At 41.3% G+C, this 20,494-nt stretch overlaps 2 long non-coding RNA genes across 2 annotated transcripts in view; one reads left to right on the top strand and one right to left on the bottom strand.

The window, feature by feature from the left end:
• The window catches only part of LOC144579783 (uncharacterized), a 29,458-nt gene that overhangs the window by 312 nt on the left and 8,652 nt on the right, over positions 1-20,494 (top strand). Inside the window, exon 2 of the long non-coding RNA XR_013528173.1 lies at positions 2,709-2,811. This is a non-coding gene — a long non-coding RNA (uncharacterized LOC144579783). The remainder of the gene's footprint in view (positions 1-2,708; positions 2,812-20,494) is intronic.
• LOC144579784 (uncharacterized) lies at positions 4,716-19,191 on the bottom strand. Its single transcript, XR_013528174.1, has 2 exons — positions 18,999-19,191; positions 4,716-7,909 (listed from the first exon to the last, which is right to left on the bottom strand). It is a non-coding gene; the product is annotated as an uncharacterized LOC144579784 (long non-coding RNA).

Genomic DNA, 20,494 nt, shown 5'->3' with positions numbered 1-20,494 from the left:
TTTCGTCCTCTGCACCTGTGAGGCCGTTGAGAACTGATCTGGGCTGGGAATGGGTAGGAAGAGCTGCTTCAGAGGAGTGTCTAGTTGTACGCCAGAAGATGCCAGCCACGGGAATACCTAGGGGAAGGAACTGGCTCAGAGAGGTTGGCTAATAGAGGGTCAGCATGGCAACAGCTGAGCGAGTGAGGGGCGTGGATGTGCAGCAAATGCGCCTAAGGCCGGGTCTTCCAGAATGTGGTAAAGAACTCAGACGTTTTTCTTATACCAAAGAGAACCCATTTTAGAGAATCATTTGCCTGTTTCAAGGATCACCCAGGCAGTGGTTATACTTGTGTGTCTGTAACCCCAATTTCTTACGTCGTGCTTGGCACGTTCATAGCAGGCGCGGGGTTCTGGCTCAGAACCCGACGGATGAATTCACGGAGAATGTACTCAACTCAGGACTGTACCGGACTCTGCACGCGGCAGTTCTTTGCAGCTTCTCACACTTTAAAAGTGTTTTGCAAATATACTGAATGCTTTCCTGCAAATGTCTGTGAAGATCCAGGCAGAATTTAGTAATTTGTAAAATTTATTAAATTCTTTTGCAACTGCCTTGATTTCTTCACAATTACCTGTTTATCAAATTGGCATTTTAAATAATATTTGACACATAACTGGCTGATCCACAGCTGCAAATGAGTCACACATTAGTCTTTTGATAATAGCCAACATGTGACAACAGGGTTTTCTGGGGGTTTTTTTGTTTTTTGCATGAGGAGGTGGGGGCCATTCTGGTTTCCTTTTCCTTTTTCCAATATGTCATATTTCTCACTTCCACTTTTCTTAGAGGGGAGGGTTGTCTTTTTGCGGTTTGAAAACTGTTATAGTCTTGCTGAGAGACAAGAGGTGATGATCTCCACCCCGTTGTATGTCTATCATATGAAATGTCGCTGCTCTAACTTCTCTCTGTCCCTGCCTCTTAAGTCATTTAAGGTATTTGTTTGGGTAGCTATATCGGATTCCTTTCATCTTCCAGGGGAAATATAGCAACTTTAGAGAGACGTGAACATGGGAATACATGAATTGGTTGCTTGAGAAGTGTTAGTGTTAGTTCTGGAATGGGGGCCTGTGCCGTTAGGTACTTACGCTGAAAGGAAATGTAAAATTTTCCATAGTCACAGCTTTCCAGATTTTAATTGGCTGCTTGCCCTTGAGTCAGTCTTTCTTTTCTAAAATAAATGTTTTGGATGGCTCTTATCTTCACAGCCAGACACACAGCTTCAGTTCCTCCTAAGAAAGTTAACTCTTCAGCTACATTGTGGTACACAATGTTGTCCCTGCTCAGCAGCTTCTGAACACTCGATAAATCCCACATTACAGCTGCAAGGAGACAGTAACATTTATTAGATCCCTCAGTTTTTTAATCTCCCCCCCCCCTTTTTTTTTCTGAGATCGGGTTTTGCTCTGTCACCCAGGATGTAGTGCAGTGGTGCCATCATGGCTCACTACAGCCTCAACCTTTCAGGCACAAACAGCCCTCCTGCCTCAGCCTCCTGAGTAGGTGGGACCACAGTCACACTCAGCTATTTTAAAAAGCTTTTTGTAAATTAGCCAGGCACCCATAGTCCCTGTAGGGAGGCTGGGGCAGGAGAATCACTTGAACCTGGGAGGTGGAGATTGTGGTGAGCTGAGATCATGCCACTGCACTCCAGCCTGGGCAACAAGAGTGAAACTCCATCTCAAAAAAATTTTTTTGTGTGTGTAGAGACTATGTTGCCCAGGCTGTCATTGTTTATCCATTGAATTTTTTTTTGCCTTTGTTTTCTTTTCCTAGTTTCCCCCTGTTCTTTGCTTCTTAATTTTGGTTGGTCAAAATCTTTCTTTTAACATTTTGGTTCCTCTTCAACCTTGGGAATTCTGTTTTTATTCTTTCTTGCCCTTTCCTTGCTTCATTTTAGGACTCCTTTCCAATTAACCTGCCGTTTTTTTCCTGTAGTTTTAAAGAAAGCCCACTTGCCCAAAACTTAATGTAGCTAAGCAGCTATTTCAAATAATGTATGAGGTTGAGGAAAATAAATGATAAAGTCATGCAGTGAGGCAGTGTATTAGTTCTCTAAAGACAGGAGTTCAGAGTTCTGAGTTCTCTAAAGAAACGAGTCAGTATATGAAGAGGTTTATTATAAGAAACTTGTTCACAAGATTACAGAGGCTGGCAAGTCCGCAATCTGCTAAGCAGACGTGGGAAGTATAAAAGTTCCTCTTCAAAGTTTTCTTTTTTGTAAAGAAATAAATCCTTCCTGCTTTCTGTTAACAACTCTTTGTTAAGCCCTATCCTATGTATCTGTTAAATATGCTTACAGGCATGCAGTACATTCTATGTCCTTGTACTTTAACCAAAATATTTGTGCCGGACATGCTCACAGGCATGTCCCTCCCGCAGCCTGTGCCCTTCCCTTATTTGGACTTCCTGTTTTTTACTTGTTTAAAAAAGTTTTAAGTTGTTAGCCAATCGTGTTTTATTTTAAATTGTGAGATCTGGCTCCAACTAATGGAGCTCAGACACAGCAGTAAGGACAACCCCAAGTGGGTAAGGAATAAATCTGTCTGCTTTTCCTTTGTTCATTGTACTCTTGTGGCAAGATGGCTAGTGAGAGTCCCCTTCCTGCAGGAAGTAAAAATTGCCTTGCTGAGCGATCCTTTGTCTTACTGCTAATTTTTCTTTGCAGCACGGAGCATCTGTTTCCAACAGCAGATGTCCCCGTTTAAGTCTGAAGGCTGGAAGCTGCTACAGAACCCAGAAGAGCCGATGTCCCAGTGCGAAGGCATCAGGTAGGAGAGTTCAGTCTTACCAGGGTTAGTCTTTCGTTCTATTCAGGCCTCAGCTGATTGGGTGACGCTCACCCACATTGTGTCTGCTTTACTCACGACAGCTAAATGAAATGTGAATCTCATGTAAAACACTGGTATGGTTTGGCTGTGATGCCATCCAAATCTCACCTTGAATTGTAGGTCCCATAATTCCTTCATGTTGTGGGAGGGACCCAGTGGGAGATAATTGAATCATGAGGGCGGTTCCCCCATACTGTCTTGTGGTAGCGAATAAGTCTCACGAGGTTTGATGGCTTTATGAGGGGAACCCCTTTCACTTGGCTCTCGTTCTTCTTGTCTGCTACTGTGTGAGATGTACCTTTCACCTTCCACGATGATCGTGAGGCCTCCCCAGCCATGTGAAACTGTGAGTTCATTAAACCTCTTTCTTTTGTAAATTGCTTAGTCTTGGGTATGTCTTTATCAGCAGTGTGAAAACGGTCTAATACACCCTCACATAAACACCCAGAAAAATGTTTGTCTGACCAGCTGGGCACCCTAAGGCCCTGTTAACTTGATGCATAAAATGAACATCTCAGGCAGCTCTTGCTTTCTCAGTTACAACAGGCTCCAATTCTGGCTTCAGGGTTATTTGTTGTTTGATATATAAACAAATTAAACCCAAAGAAAAAGAAAAAGGCCTGGAATCTCAATTCCTAACTGTGGCATTATTTTTTACATTGATACTGCTCTGATGCCATTTTTGCCACATTTTGTGCGCATTCTTTTTACTGGTCTCTGGTCATCCACCTCCCATTCCTCACAAGAATTGTTCCAAATCTTTTCCCCTTTTCACAGGGTTCCTTCCCAAAACTCCAACCCCTTCACAGTCTGCTCTTCCCAGCTAGGAGAGGTTGGTTACCTTGCTAAGGTCACACAGCTGCTTTATGGTAAGACAGATTTAATTCGAAGCAGCTGGTCTTGGTAGTTGTGGGAGCCTGCTGGGTGCTGGGTGTTGTATGCTAGGTGCTAGGCACTGTGCCACATGCTAAACAGCCCAGACTTCCCCATGTGGGTCCTCCTCACGCTGGGAGGGTGTGTCCTTTTCCAGCCGGCATGCCCTGCCCCTTCTGCATGCCACGCTCTGCTCCAATCTTCTACCCAGCACCTGTACCCCTGCACGCAGCACCTGTACCCCTGCACACAGGCCTTTGGCACTTTGTTTGCTCCTATAATTTTCTTCTCTTTTCTATTTCCCTCCTTTTTATTTTCATTATATAAACACAGTTCTGTTTCTTTCATTTTAAAAAAAACCTCTCCCACCAGGCATGATGGCTCATGCCTATAATCTTAGTACTTTGGGAGGCTGAGGTGGGAGGATTGCTTGAGCCCAGGAGTTCAAGATCAGTCTGAGCAACATAATGAGATCCCCATCTCTTTAAAAAGACCAAAAAAATAGCTAGGCATAGTGGTGCATAACTGTAGTCCAGCTCCTCAGAGGCTGAGATAGGAGGATGGCTTGAGCCCACGAGGTTGAGGCTGCAGTAAGCTGGGATCACATCACTGCATTCCAGCCTGGGCAACAGAACCAGACCATGTCTCCAAAAAAAAAGAAAGAAAGAAAGAAAAAAAGAGACAAACCTTTTATTTGACCCCTGTGTCCCTCTTATTTGAGGGATTACCTATCTTTTCCTTTCCCTCCGCATTCTTTATTCTTTTTATCTCCAAAGAGGCCCTCCACCTGCATTACATGCCTTGCCCTGCTAATATGTACTATTGCTTCATGCTTGATTGTACATTGCACATAAATGTTTTATTGTGCATTAAGGTCCATTTCCCCATGCATATACACATGTACATTGCACTAATTACAGTGCACAGCATGTTATATTGTAAGATTACACAAAATAGATTCAACACATAGATATTGTCCAATACATTAATTCCTTTATTTTACATAGGATATCATATCATTGATTATACATGGCACATTAAGTCAAATCAATCCTCAACAACATGCTTATCACCTCCAATAAAATTTCTTTGCTACCAAGCTTTGAGAAACCAGCAACCTGCTCTGGAAATGTCCTTCTTGCTTTAGGCCCATAAAACCTGGGGGCTTCTAGACTTGAAACTATACCTGGCATCTGGTTCTTACTTCAGTGGCATAGATATGAAACCATCTAAATAAGACACCTTGGCCAGGCACAGTGGCTCATGCCTGTAATCCCAACAGTTTGGGAGGCCAAGGTGAGCAGATCACGAGGTCAGGAGATGCAGACCATCCTGGCTAACACGGTGAAACCCTGTCTCTACTAAAAATACAAAAAATCAGCTCAGCCTGGTGGCACACACCTGTAGTCCCAGCTACTTGGGAGGCTGAGGCAAGAAAATTGCTTGAACCTAGGAGGCAGAGGTTGCAGTGAGCTGACGTGCCACTGTACTCCAGCCTGGGTGACAGAGCCAGACTCTCTCCCCCCCCCCCAAAAAGACATCTTGATGACTAATGACTAACTAGCACATGATCACAACTAACTGTGGTGTCCTGCACTTGGTATTTTTTAATTTTGGAGGGTACTGTGATCCAACATGGCCATCAAGGCCTTGACACAGTCAATTTGATTGTAGCTGAGCTTAAATGGAATATTCTTTACTCATATAGAAACCATATGGTGCTAATTGATTCATACTCAATGGGCATAATAAAAATAAGATACAGACACAGACACATACACACAGTTCTTCCTGCCATGTATGATTAACTTTGCAAACCCCCTCCTTAAGCTATTATAGTATCTGGATAAGTCTTTTATTCTTGCCAACCTTGCCCCAATAAGAAATCTTGTATCTATTGACTGCTAGCTAAGGCTCCATACGTACTCACCTGCTATCAAATTTAATTTAAAGTTCATCTAGTGTTAGCCCAACTCCTAATTTAAGCATTTTTCAAAAATCCAAACATAAATGAAAAATTAGGCTTTCTAGTCTAAAAGTTTTTTTCTTACTAAGATTACCAAGAGAGACCCCAGTACTAACATAGCACTTAAAATCAGCAGTTTTTCCCCAAGAGAGAGTTTTCTAGATATAGCTCAATCCACTAAAGGAAGGCACTGAAAATGCCTAGATGAGTTTATGTAACTCCATAAACCCACAGGTTTGGTTCTGGCCCTTCTATTAATTCTTAGTAAGATTCCATGTGCAAGAATCTGCACTGTATGTGTAATCAACAAAAGAGCAAAAGGAGCAGGCATCAAGCACACTGACTGGTAGCACATAACAACTTGCTCAGCCACAGCCCTGCAGGAAACAGCAAGGATAAAAAGCAATAAACGGAAAGTTTGACTAAACTATGCTAATTTTCCTTAGGGTTGGTAATTTTGTGTCAGTCACCACGGTCGTAAACCCAAAGTAATAAAATCTGAGAAGCACGTTTGTGTTTCAGATATACACAAATAGGGCTAAATTTAAACTAAGCTGCAAAAAGCCACAGCTAAAATACAAAGAAACTAGAAAAATGACTTTAATAAGTTCTGAATACACAATAGCTAAGACCTAAACTGGGATTAGATACCCTGCTATGTTCAGCCATAAACCTAAATAAAGTTATTCACCAGAGTATTAGCAGCAGCAGCTTAAAACTCAAAGGACTTGGTGGGATGGTGCCTTCCATCCCCGGGAGGAGCCTGGCTCATAATAAACAATGATAAACCTCACTTCACCATTTCTTGTCAATTCAGCCTATATACTGTCGTCTTCAGCAAACCCTAAAAGGGTCATAAAATAAGCGCATGTACTTACATGACACATTAGGTCAACGTGTAGCTTATGAGATGGGAAGAAATGACTTACATTTTCTAATTAAAGTACACCCAACCCATGAGGAGCCTTATGAAACCACAGGCCAAAGGAGGATCCAGTAGTAAATTGAGAATAGAGAGCTTAATTGAGTAAGGCTGTGAAGCACACATAGCCAGCCCATTACCTTCCTCAAATACTTCAATAAACCCAAGTTTATAATTAACACCATCTATAAGAGATGTCAGAACAAAGGATACTGGAAAGTGTGCTTGGACAAAACAAAGTGAAGTTTAACTCAAGGCACCTGGCTTACACCTTGAAGATTTCATATCAATCCGACCACTTTGAGCCAAAACTAACAAAATTTAACAACTACATACACATTTTAACCAAAACATTAATTTACAATAGGGAGGACAGGAGATAGGAATTTATTTAGATGCTATAGAAAAAGTACTGTAAGAGAAAGACGAAAGAATAAACTGCAAAAAAACAAAGCTTACATTTATGTCTTTTGCATAATGAATTAGCTAGATCAATTTTACAAAGAGAACTTTAGCTAAAAACCCTGAAACCAGATGAACTACTCATGGACAGTAATAAGAACAAACTCCACGCGGTGAAATAGTGAGAAGATCCTTGATTAGAGGTAAAATGTCAATCGAGCGTGGTAAGAGCTGCATTTCAGTTCAACCTTAAATTTACCTAAAGAAATATCTACTCGCAATATCAAGTGTTCATCTAAAGAGGTACAACTCTTTAGAAACAGGAAAAAACCTTGTGTAGAATGTAAATTATTACATTCTCATAGTGGGCTTAAAAGCAGCCACTGATTACGGAAGTATTCAAGCTCAACAATCCATATCTTAATTCCAACTATTTATAAACTCCTAATATTTTACTGGATTAATCTATGTATAAATAGAGGCGATTCTGTTAATATAAGTAACAAGAAAAAAATTTATCCTTGCATAAGCTTATACCAGATAAAATAGCATTCCTAATATTAGCTGATAGTTACCAACTCAATAAATTCAATCAATCAACTGTTCATTTAAACAAATATTGCAGAGTTCAGTGGCTCACACCTATAATTCCAATGTTTTAGGAGTCCAAGGTGGGAGGATTGCTTAGGCCAGGAGTTCCAGACCCCATCTTTACAAAAAATAAACCAATTCTCCAGGTGTGGTGGCATGTGCCTGCAGTCCTTGCTACTTGGGAAACTGTAGGAGGATCCCTTGGGCCCAGGAGTTGGCGGTTGCAGTGAACCATGATCACCTCACTTGCACTCCATTCTGGGTGACAGAGTGAGACCTTGTCTCTAAAAAACAAAAAAGACCAATCGTTAATCCAGCAGAGGCATGTACTACTGCTGCACTGCTTAAGGAAAGATTAAACAAACTAAAAGGAGCTCAGCAAATACAAACCCTGCCTATTTACCGAAAACATTACCTCTCATACAACTAGTATCAGACTAGTATGTCACCTGCCTGGTGACACATGTTTAGCAGCTGCACTATCATGACTGTGCAAAGGTAGCATAATCATTTGTTCCCTAAATAGGGACTTGTATGAAGGGCCATAAGAGCATTCAAGTGTCCCTTACTCCAATTAGTGAAATTGACCTTCCTGTCCCTGCAAAAAAGGCAGAGATATTAAAATAAAACAAGAAGACCCTATGGAACTTAAATGAGTTAGTCCACATAAAACAACTTTAAGCTAACTAACTATTCAAAGGAATAACACCTAATCTACCAGACTAAAAATTTTGGTTTAGGTGACCTCAGAGCACAATACAATCTCCAAGTGATTAAAACCTAGACTAACATAATCGCTTATTAACTTAAGCAATTTGATCAGTGGAACAAGTTACCCGAGGGATAACAGTGCAATCCTATTTTAGAGTTCATATCGACAACAGGGTTTGCAACCTCGTTGTTGGAAATTCCAATGGTGTAACTACTATTAATGGTTTGTTTGTTCAATAATTAAAGTCCTATATATGGTCTGAGTTCAGACTGGAGCAATCCAGATCCATTTCTACCTATTCAGTATTTCTCCTAGTACAAGAGAATAAGAGAAATATAGCCCATTTCAAAAAGCTTCCTCAATCTGATGGTATATAATCTCAACCTAATATACTATTAAATGCCTTGCTGAGAACAAGAATTATTAAGATGGCAGAGCCCAGTTATTACATAAAACTTAAAACTTTACAATCAGCTTAACCCCCTTAATAGCATGTTTATAGTTAATCTACTTATTACTCGCCCCCCCACCCCCTCTTGCAATAGTATTGCTCACAGCTGAATAAAAAGTATTTGGTTATATGCAGCTTCATAAAAGACCTAATATTGTATGCCCCTATGGCCACATCGCCTCTTCACTAATGCCATAAAACTATTCACTAAAGAACCATTATGACCACTAACATCTTCTACACTATCATAAGCCATTGCACCAACCCTGGCCCTGGCCCTTGCACTTACTATGTGAATTCTACTAACCTTATGGTACCGACTAATTAACATGAATATAAGGACATCATTCATTTTAACCACATGAAGCCTACTTATGTATTCCATCCTTCAATCAGGATGAGCATGAGTTTTAAAATATGCATTAATTGGTACCCTATGAGAAATCACACAAACAAATTTATATGAAGTTATCCCAGCCATCATCTTCTTATTAGTTCTCTTAATAAGCAGATCATTTACATTGCCAACTTTCATACCTGAGAACACATATGACTAATTTTTCCATCATGATCCTTAGCCATAATATGATTTTTTCAGCAGTAGCAAAAACTAATGGAGCCTCTTTCAACTTGACACAAAGTGTTGGAACTTGTGTGAAGCTTTAACATTCAATCTGCTGCAGGCCCATTTGTCCTATTTTAAATATATATAGCAGAGTATACCAACATCATTATAATAAATGCCCTAACCACTATCCATCACCTAGAAGAACTCCATTCACATACCAGAAATTCACATACTCAACCTCATCATGAACACCCTTCTATTATCTTAGAGTTCTTGACTTTGAGCATTATACCCATGATTCCAGTATGATGAACTCATGTACCTTCTGTGAAAAATTTCTAACCACTCAAACTAGCCTTATGCATGTGACACATCTCAGTACCTGTTTTACCACTGCATATTCCACCACACATAAGAAATATGTCTGATAGAATGGCTCCTTTAAGAGAGTAAATGATAGAGATTTAAATCCTCTTATTTCCAGAATGATAGGAATTTACTCTTAAGAGTAAATTAAAAGAGTAAAAAAACCTTACTCTTAAGAATTCAAAAATCGGCTGGGCATGGTGGCTCATGCCTGTAATCCCAGCACTTTGGGAGGCCAAGGCAGGTGGATCACCTGAAGTCAGGAGTTCAAGACCAGCCTGGCCAACATGGTGAAACCCATCTCTACTAAAAATATAAAAATTAGCTGGGTGTGGTAGCCCATACCTGTAATCCCAGCCACTAGGGAGGCTGAGGCAGGAGAATTGCTTGAACCCGGGAGGCGGAGGTTGCAGTGAGCCAAGATTGAGCCACTGAACTCCAGCCTGGGACACAGAGTGAGACTCCATATCAAAAAGAAAAAAAAAATTCAAAAAACCTCTGTGCTACCTAATATACCATATTCTACAGTAAGGTCAGCTAAATAAGCTACCAGGCTCATATCCCTAAAAGCTTTGGTTTATAATCTTTCCATACTAATTAATCCCTTATTTTTCCTGCCATTCTGTTTACTCTCCTCATAGGAAACCAACCACAATATTTAGCTCATATTGATTAATAATCTAAGTGGGATTAGAAATAAACATATTAGCCATTATTCCCATTTTAATGAAAAAAGCAAATCCATGATCCACAAAAGCAGCTACCCAATATTTCTTAACACAAGCAACCGTATCTATGTCCCTAATGGCAGTCAGCATCATTAACATATTGTATTCTGGGCAATTAACCGTCATAACAATTCCCAACCAAACAGCATCCCTAGTAGTTACCATAGCACTAATAATAAAATTTGAACTCTCCCCATTCCATTTCTGAGTCTCAGAAGTAACACAAAGAATTTCACCAATATCAAGCATAATCTTTAACATGACAAAAATGAGACCAAGTTCAATTATATTTTCAGTATCATCATCAATTAATCTAAATACAATACAAATAATTGCCATATTATCTATTCTAATAGAAGGATGAGGAGAATTTAATCAATTGCAACTATGAACACTCTTAGCCTATTCATCAAGTGCACAGATAAGCTGAGTAATAACTATCCTTATTTATAATCCCCACAGTAATCATAAACCTTCCTAGTTCTATCATTCTAATGGTTATCATATTCATAATATTTAGTTTAAACATAAATACCACAACACTATCACTATTGCACACATGAAATAAACTACTATTAATAACTTCTGCAACCCTTGTAACTCTCTCTATCATATATATATATCTTTTAACTTAGGAGGCCTACCCCTGCTTACAGGATTTCTACCCAAATGAATGAACATTCAAGAATGTTATTATGCCAACATTCATTAACTATTTTCTTTTTTCTTGCCCCCCCTCATAGCTATTATAGCGTTACTCAACTTATATTTTTATGTATGATTATCCTTTATCATTAAAACTATATTTCCAACAACGAACAACATAAAAACAAAATGACAATTGAAAAATACAAAACAGCTTGGGCAACATAGCGAGACCTTGCCTCTACTGAAAAACAAACAAACAAAAACCGAAAAACTAGCTGGGCATGATGGCATGCGCCTGTAATCCCAGCTACTCAGGAGGTTGTGGCAGGAGGATCACTTGATCCCGGGAGATCCAGGTTTCGGTGAGCCATGATTATGCCACTGCACTCCAGCCTGGGTGACAGAGTAAGACCCTGTCTTAACAGAAAAATTAAAATATGTATGTATAAAACAAGCCTTCTTTCTCCCATCACTTGTTTTACTGTCAACTCTTTCCCTCCCACTTTCACCAGTATTCTCAACATCTAACTGGCAGTTAGGGTTAGATAGACTAAGAGCCGTCAAAGCCCTAAGCAAGTACCAACCCTATACTTAATTCTTGAAACATAAGGATCCCAAGACTTTTACATCAATTGAATGCAAAAAGAAAACCACGTTAATTAAGTGAAATCCTTACTAGATTGGTGAGATCCAACCCCACAAAAACTTAGTTAACAGTGAAAACACCCTAGTCAACTGGCTTCCATCTACTTCTCTTGTTGGCCTGTCAAGGGAAAAAAGGCAGAAGACCCAGCAGAACTGAAGCTGCTCCTTTGAATTGGCAATTCAGTGTGAACATTCACCTCAAGACTGGGTCAAAAGAGGGTTCAAACTCTGTGTTTAGATTTACAGTCAGTGCTTACTCCAGTACTTAATCCTCTACCTATGCTCATTAACCTTTGATCATTCTCAACAAGCAACAAACATAGGGACACTGTATTTTCTATTTGGTGCTTGAGCCAGAATAGTAAGGATTGCCCTAAATCTTGTAATCTGAGCAGAATTAGATCAACAAGGAGTCCTATTAAATGGCAATCAAATTTATTTATTTATTTATTTATTTATTTATTTATTTATTTATTTATTTATTTAGAGACAGAGTTTCTCTGCTGCCCAGGCTGTAGTGCAATGGTGCAATCCTGGCTCACTGCAACCTCCTCCTCTTGGGCTCAAGCAAGTCTCCTGCCTCAGCCTCCCAAGTAGCTGGGATTACAGGTGCATGCCATGACTACACCTGGATAATTTTTGTATTTTTAGTTGAGACAGGTTTTCACCATGTTGGCCAGGATGGTCTTGAACTCCTGATTTCAGACGATTCACCCGCCACAGTCTCACAAACTGCTGGGATTACAGGTGTGAGCCACTGCACCTGGCTAAGTGACAATTAAATTTATAATGTCGTTGGCACTATATCTTTTTTTTTTTTTTTTTTTTTGAGACGGAGTCTTGCTCTGTTGCTAGGCTGGAGTGCAGTGGTGTCATCTCAGCTCACTGCAACCTCCGCCTCCCAAGTTCAAGCGATTCCCCTTCCTCAGCCTCCGGAGTAGCTGAGACTACAGGTGCACACCAGCATGCCCGGCTACTTTTTTTGTTTGTTTGTTTTTTCTATTTTAGTAGAGACAGGGTTTCACCATGTTGGCCAGGATGGTCTCAATCTCCTGACCTCGTGATCCACCCCCGTTGGCCTCCCAAAGTGTTGGGATTACAGGCATGAGCCACTGTGCCCGGCCGGCACTATATCTTTATGGCATACCCATTCCAATTAGGTTTTCAAGATGCAATAACACCTATGATAGAAGAACTTCTACACTTCCATGCTTACATTTTGATCAGCTCTCATATCCATAATAATCATTTTAATACTTATGCCTATTTTAATGAGAGGATTTGGCAACTGATTAGTCCCCTTATTAATCAGAGACCCTGATGTGGCATCTCCCTGAATAAGTATGTTTCTGATTTCTCCCACCATCATTTCTACTCCTGCTTGCTTCCTCAGAAGTAGAAACCAGTGCTGGCACAGGATTAGCCAACTTTAGGCTAAAGTCTGGCATGCAGGAGCCTCTGTAGAGCTTGCCATTTTCTCATTACACCTAGCTGGTGTCTCATCAACTAAGCTTGGAAGCTATGGATTTATCACAACAATTATTAACATGAAGCCACCAGTTGTGTCCCGGTCTCAGACACCACTATTTGTCTAATCAGTGCTAATCACAGCTGTATTGTCATTTCTCTCCCACCATATTCTAAAAGACTAAAACCCTAATATTGCTTTTAAAAAAATCTAGCTGCAAGAGGAGATCTTATTTTATATCAATGTTTTATTTATTATTTTCCTTTTTTTTTTTGCCACCTGGAAGTGTATATTCTTACCTTCCCTGGCTTTGAAATAATCTCACATACTATAACCTATAATCCTGGGGGAAAAGAACCATTTGGTTATATAGGAATGGTGTGAGCCATGATATTAATTAGTGTTCTAGGCTTTATCATATGGGTTCATCGTATATTTACAATAGGGATAGACATTGGCACTCAAGCATATTTTACGCCAGCCACTATAATCACTGCTATTCCCACAGGAGTTAGGGTTCAGGTGACTGACAACCCCATGCAGAGGTAATATTAAATGATCTCCACCTATATTATGACCTTTGGGTTTATCTTTTTATTTACAGTCAAAGGCCTCATAGAAATGGAATCAGCTGACTTAGTGCTAGATATTGTTCCTCACAACACTTATGTCGCAGCACATTTCCACGATGTTTTATCAATAGGAGCAGTTATGGGAGGATTTGTTCACTGATTCCCACTATTTTCAGGTGACAGTCAATTCAACCTAAGCCAAGATTTATTTTACAATTTTATTTGTAGGTATTAATTTAGCTTTCTTTTCACAATACTTCCTTAATTTATCAAGAATTCTCTGAGTTACTCCAATTACCTTGATGCATATAAAACATGCAATTCTCTCTCCTCAGTTGGGTTATATATTTCATTAATGGCAGTCATATTACAGTCTTCACAATTTAGAGGCTTTCATGGTAGTGGAAAGAGGCCAAGAAGTAGCAAGAAAGCACCGGGAATTCTCAGTAGTGGAACTTTCGAACTCTGCCGCTGCTTTATCAACTAAGTTATCTAATATCCTAAATCCTTTGTTGTCATCTCCACACTGTTCACAGCATCTTCACCAGGAGTAGATTCCATCATAAGAAACCACTTTTTTTACTCAACCGTAAGAAGGAACTCCTCATTGATTCACGTTTTGTTACGAGATTGCAGCAATTCAGCCACATCTTCAGGCTCCACTTCTATCTAATGCTAGTTCTCTTGCAGTTTCTCCCACATCTATAGTTACTTCCTCCACTGAAGTCTTGAACCTGTTAAAGTCATCCATGAGGGTTAGAATCAATTTCTTTCGAACTCCTGTTAATGTTGATTTTTGATTTTTTTTGTTTTGTTTTGAGATGGAGTCTTACTCTGTCACCCAGACTGGAGTACAAGAGTGTGATTTCAGCTCATTGCAACCTCCACCTCCCAGGCTCAAACCATCCTCCTACCTCATCCCCACAAGTAGCTGGAACTACAGGTGCACGCCATCATGTCCAGTTAATTTTTGTATTTTTTGTAAAGACAGGATTTCACCATGTTGGCTAGGTTGGTCTTGAACTCCTGAGCTCAAGTGATCCCCCTGCCTCAGTCTCCCAAAGTGCTGGGATTACAGGGGTGAGCCACCACACCTGGCACTGGTATTTTGAACTCCTTCCATGAATCACAAATGTTCTTAATGGCACCTAGCATGTTAAATTGTTTCCAGAAGGTTTTCAATTCACGTGGCCCAGATCCATCAGATTCATCACTTTCTATGGCAGCTGTAGCCTTACAAAATCTATTTCTTAAATACTAAGACTAGAAAGTTGAAATTACTCCTTGATCTGGGGGCTCATGCCTGTTATCCCAGCATTTTGGGAGGTCCAGGAGGGTGAGTCACTTAAAGCCAGGAGTTTGAGGTCAGCCTGGCCAACACAGTGAAACCCCATCTCTATTAAAAATAGAAAAAATTAGCCGGGAATGGCGGCTCACACCTGTAATCCCAGCTACTTGGGAAGCTGAGGCATGAGAATTGCTTGAACCCAGGAGGTGGAGGTTGCAGTGAGCCGAGATCACACCTCTGCACTCCAGCCTGGGCAACACGGTGAGACTCTGTCCCAAATAATATTAATAATAATAATAATAATAATAAAATTTACTTTTATATTTAAACTTACTTCCAACCAGATCCTTTATTTTTATTTATGCATGACTTCATTTTATTTTATTATTTGTATAAGTATATGGATTACAAATGCAATTTTGTTACATGCATAAATTGTGTGGTGGTCAAGTCAGGGTTGTTAGGGTATCCATTTCCCAAATAATGCACGTTGTACCCACTAAGTACCTTTCCGTCATCCATGCCCCTCCCACCCGCTCACCCTTAGAAGTCATTATCTAGATGAGGGATTTTCTGAAGTCATGTTGTCTAAGATAAGGCATATTTTGTCTTTGTTGTGCAATGATCAGTTATACATATTCATGTAAACCTAGTGAATTGTATTAATCACATGGAATATGTTTAATAAGAGAAGTTTCTGAGCTGAACACACCACATAAGTTTAAACATGGAAACGTAACTGTGTCTTCTCTTCTTCTTTCCCTGGGTCCAGTCACCTCACCTTACCCATCTTCCCTTGGAGCTGGACCACATTAGCCATGGAAACATGTGCTGTGGTGCAGGGCTCTTAATCAGGGCTGGAGAAGCCTCAGCGTCAGGGAGTGAAGGAGGCACTGAGATACTCTGGCTTCAATATGGCTAAAGCCGAATTAATTTAGTTAACAATTCAAATAATCCATAAACCCACACAATTATGTTATTTTTTTAATGCATTGCATTATGTATGTATGTAGTATGTGTGTATACATGTAGTGTGTGTGTGTGTGTGTGTGTGTGTATATAGCGTAGTTGTGATTTTTTAAAATGTCCTTTTTTGTAATCTGTTTTCACGTATCTAGCACATTCGTATTTAGTGTGCCTGATTACCCGCTCTTAATTTTAAAACAAGTGTTCAGGCTATTTCCTTCTCATAGAGAAGGAAATGGAACCATATATAGATGATTCTGTTATTTAAATCTATATTTATCTATAGAAGCAGTGTGTCTGCTGACTTAGCTCTAAGAAACAGCAAGTCTTAAATAGAAAAGCAACAACCAGCCTTGCCTTATTTACTACTGAACTAAATCCCACCCACCAGCATTCTCAGAATCAAGTTCTATTTCCAGTCTACATTATTCCTTGGGCTATTCTCTGTAGACTTGTGATGGAAAAAACCTTTAGTTCTGAATTCACACTTCACATGGTATTTTGCTAGTGATCATCCTGGTGAGAGGGCCTGAAGTAGGGCCTTTGATATCCTACTACGATTGTCTGCTTGTATGTTGGGAGCTGCAGAGTGCCCCACTGTCTTGGCTTGAGGGATAGCAAAGAGTTGAATCCAGAGCAAATCCTCCAGCTGGCCCTATTCAAACACAAGTGTGAGCTGTTTCCCTGTGCCATCACCCCGAGAGGTTCTAGGGATCTCTTCTCCTCAAAGAGGCTTTGTGCATGTCCTGCAACATCCAAAGTAAGTCAGAAAGGGTCCAAGTCTTGGGCACAGGCAGGTGCCACTCTTGGAGGATGGCTAGTGGATGACAGACAACCTATCAGAAGGGTCGTGGCATATATTGATTGTTTTCTCCAAAACAGAGTAGTTTCACATTCCTTTTCCATTCATCCCTGTGGGTAGCACTCACTTCCCCGTGTAGAGATAGAATATGCCAGATATTCCTAGGCTCTATTACAGATAGGGGAGGGCACATGTGACCCAGTCCTAACCAATGAGATATAAGGGGAAGTCAGTTGAGAGTTTCCAGGAAAGATTTTCCTCCTTGCTGAATGTAAAGATGCACAAAAATAGCACTGCTTCCTCCTTCTGTGGTTCTGTCTATGGATGCAGTTACACGAGGGCATGACGCTTGGAGCTGTGGCAGCCACTTGCATCCATGAGATGACGGCCTAAGAGAAAGTCATCCCTCTGAGATAGCGGGAGATAGAGCCTGGGTTCTTGATGACAGTAAGCTGCCAAACCCACCTTCAGACCTCTTTCTGAAGACTCCTTATGAGATAATTGTCTCTGTTAAGCTGTCTTTAGACAGATGTGTTACTTGCAGCCAAAAGCGTTGTAACAAGAAGTCAGTGGGAATGACCTTCAGAAAGCTCTTTGCTCTGGTGGTGTTCGGTGCCTAGTAGGATGGAGGGTGAGGCTGCTGAGTCAGCTCCTGAACCCACGGCTCTTTCAGGAATAAGGTTCCCTTGTCTTGGATTCCATTAACCTCTCCCTTTCTCCCTTCATCCCTGCTGCCCTCCTAGTCCTTACCTCCAACAGCCCAAGAAATCTCTATTTTCTGGGGGTGTAGAAATCTGACCCATACTCATAATTTTTCTGTGCTCTGAATTTTCTCAGGGCCTACACTTTTGGAACTAAAAATAGACTCTTCTTTTGAGGATTTTTTTTTTTTTTTTTGAGATGGAGTCTCACTCTGTCGCCCAGGCTGGAGTGCAGTGGGGCAATCTTGGCTCATTGGAACCTCTGCCTCCAGGTTCAAGTAATTCTCCTGCCTCAGCTCCCAAGTCGCTGGGATTACAGGCACCTGCCACCGTGCCCAGCTAATTTTTGTATTTTTAGTAGAGACAGGGTTTCACCATGTTGGCCAAGCTGGTCTTGAATTCCTGACCTCAGGTGATCTCCCCACCTTAGCCTCCCAAACTGCTGGGATTACAGGTGTGAGCCACCGCGCCCGCCCAATAGACACCTTGTTTTTTGTTTTGTTTCTTACAATAGCATCTTTCAATTTACAAAATATTCTACATGCTTAAATGGCAAGAAAGCCCAGAGGATGTGTATACTGTTGTAGAGGAGGAGGGGTGGGGTGGGGGAAGGTCATGGTGGTGGTGACAGAGGATGTGGCAGATAGAAGAAGAGGAAGAGGAGGAGGAGGAACAAGAAGAAGAAGGAGAAGGAGAAGAAAACAGAAAGAAAACAGTGTTGAGGAACAATATTTTAATCCTAGTATCCAGTTTCAAACTCTAGCCATTTTATTTATTTTTATTTTATTATATAAATATATATATATATTTGAGATGGAGTCTCACTCTGTTGCCCAGGCTGGAGTGCAGTGGGGCAATCTTGGCTCACTGGAACCTCCACCTCCTGGGTTCAAGAGAGTCTCCTGCCTCAGCTTCCTAAGTAGCTGGGATTAAAGACACCTGCCACCATGCCCAGCTAATTTTTGTATTTTTAGTAGAGACGGGGTTTCGCCACGTTGAACCAGGCTGATCTCGAACCCTTCCCTTCCCCTCCCTTCCCCTCCCCTCCCCTCCCCTTCCCTTCCTTCCCTCTTTTTCTTTCTTTCTTTCCCTCCCTCCCCCTCCCTCTCTCCTTCTGCCTATCCTTCCTTCCTTCCTTCCTTCCTTCCTTCCTTCCTTCCTTCCTTCCTTCCTTCCTTCCTTCCTTCCTTCCTTCCTTCCTTCCTTCCTTCCCAGTCCGGTCTTGAACTCCTGGCTCAAGCAATCCTCCTGCCTCAGGCTTCCAAAATGCTGGGGTTGCAGCCACCACTCCCCTTCCCTCTGGCACACTTCTGTTCATGATATTTCTCCTTCCAGAGGCAACAGTGACATTGAATATGTGCCATATGTGTATATATTTGCTGTTGCAAATAAAAGGAAACCAAAGTTTGCATTTTAAAATCTTGGTAAAATAATATGTCATCAAAAGTATGCACTTACCATCAATCCTTTAAAAAGTGTACCACTTTGTTTGGCTTCTGTAGCCCCTTCTCTTTGCTCTGTGTTGATAGGGCATGTCTGTTATCTATGTGGATGTCGCTGTGGGTAATTTTTCTTCTTCTCTTGTGGAGGAACAGATTTAGCAGGAAACCCTTCTGCTCCCTACATTGGTTCATCTCTCCCTTTGCCTTTTGTCACACTGGGTCTTTCCCCTGGGTGGTATGACGGTGCAGCAGGGGCCTCTGGCTGCCGAAGGGGGTTGAGGGCTGGGAGGAGGCCATGCTGGGGAATTCTGCAGCTTGGATGGCAACAACAGATAGAACCGCATTTCTTCTCCTGTTGTCTGCTATTGACCCCATCTGCAGTGCCTCTGAAATTTTGACCTGGTATAAAATCTTTGAATAAACAGCGATTCTGAAGGACAGCCTGTTTCTGCCTTTATCATCCATACCTGTCACTCCAAGTGTTCTTGGCAGATGGGCAAAGGAATGAATAATCCCCCCATGTCAACGTTTTTGTTTTTCACAATCTCTGTGCTCAGTTAACATCTGCTTAATTATTTGTACCGTGTTCTAGCTGGAAATGCCCACCAGCTACTCATCAACTACATACCAAACCTTGGTGTTCTCTAGGGGACATCCGAGTGTGCCGGGTGGGATGATCATGTCAGTCATTCCTCAGTAGACACCCACTGAGCGCCTGTGGTGTGGGGTCCTTGTGAGCAGTAGGAGACGCAGAGAAAAGAAAATATTGTAACCTTTTAGCTCCATGCTAAGGAGCTCATGGGCTTTTTTCTTTAGCAGCATTGAAAAGACTCAAAAGATGGTTCATCCTCCAGCCCCAAGGTCCATTTTGATATTTTCCTTGTGGATTGAGGATATTTATGTCCTACTGGGGCCAAAGGTTAGGAAGGCAGCTCTGGTTAGAGATGGCGACGATGATCTAAAAAGCAGTGAGGCTCAGAGAAGGGAAGTGCGACCCCAGGGCCACCAGGTGGTCTGATGAAGACGTTGGGAAGGGATCCCAGTCAGTGCAGGAAAAAATATTTTGCAGATGCCTGAGTTTGGAAGTAGCAGAAAAGCTTAATTGTGGCGAGGCAGAAACATCTCCGAGGAGATGGGGAGGGCTTGAAGCCTGCAGATGTTCCAGAACAGAGAAAGCTCTCTCTTCCGACCTCCTCTTACTTGGCATGCTTCCTCACCCCAGCATCTGGAAGGAGTTCAGATGCTGTCTATTCTGGGGCCTGAGGACAGAACTCAAGAGTTAATCAATGTAATGTGCTTACAACCATATCTGGCACCGAGTAAGTGCAATGTAAATGTCTGTTTATTGTTATGCTGTGAGGATTACTGGTCCCAATGATCTGACAGGTGGACCCAGGCTTTTCATCTGAGTGGCTCATCAGCAGTGGGGTTGCTGAGCTGAATCCTATGCAGGCCACCTTTTGGCAGATGGCACATCTCTGCTACAACCCTTGCCAATACCACATGACTAGA

The sequence above is a fragment of the Callithrix jacchus genome, chromosome 16 (assembly GCF_049354715.1).
Source record: "Callithrix jacchus isolate 240 chromosome 16, calJac240_pri, whole genome shotgun sequence".
NCBI classification, from domain to species: Eukaryota; Metazoa; Chordata; class Mammalia; order Primates; family Cebidae; genus Callithrix; species Callithrix jacchus.
The sequence above is the reverse complement of the archived record's forward strand: the minus strand, read 5'-3'. Positions and strand labels throughout refer to the sequence as shown.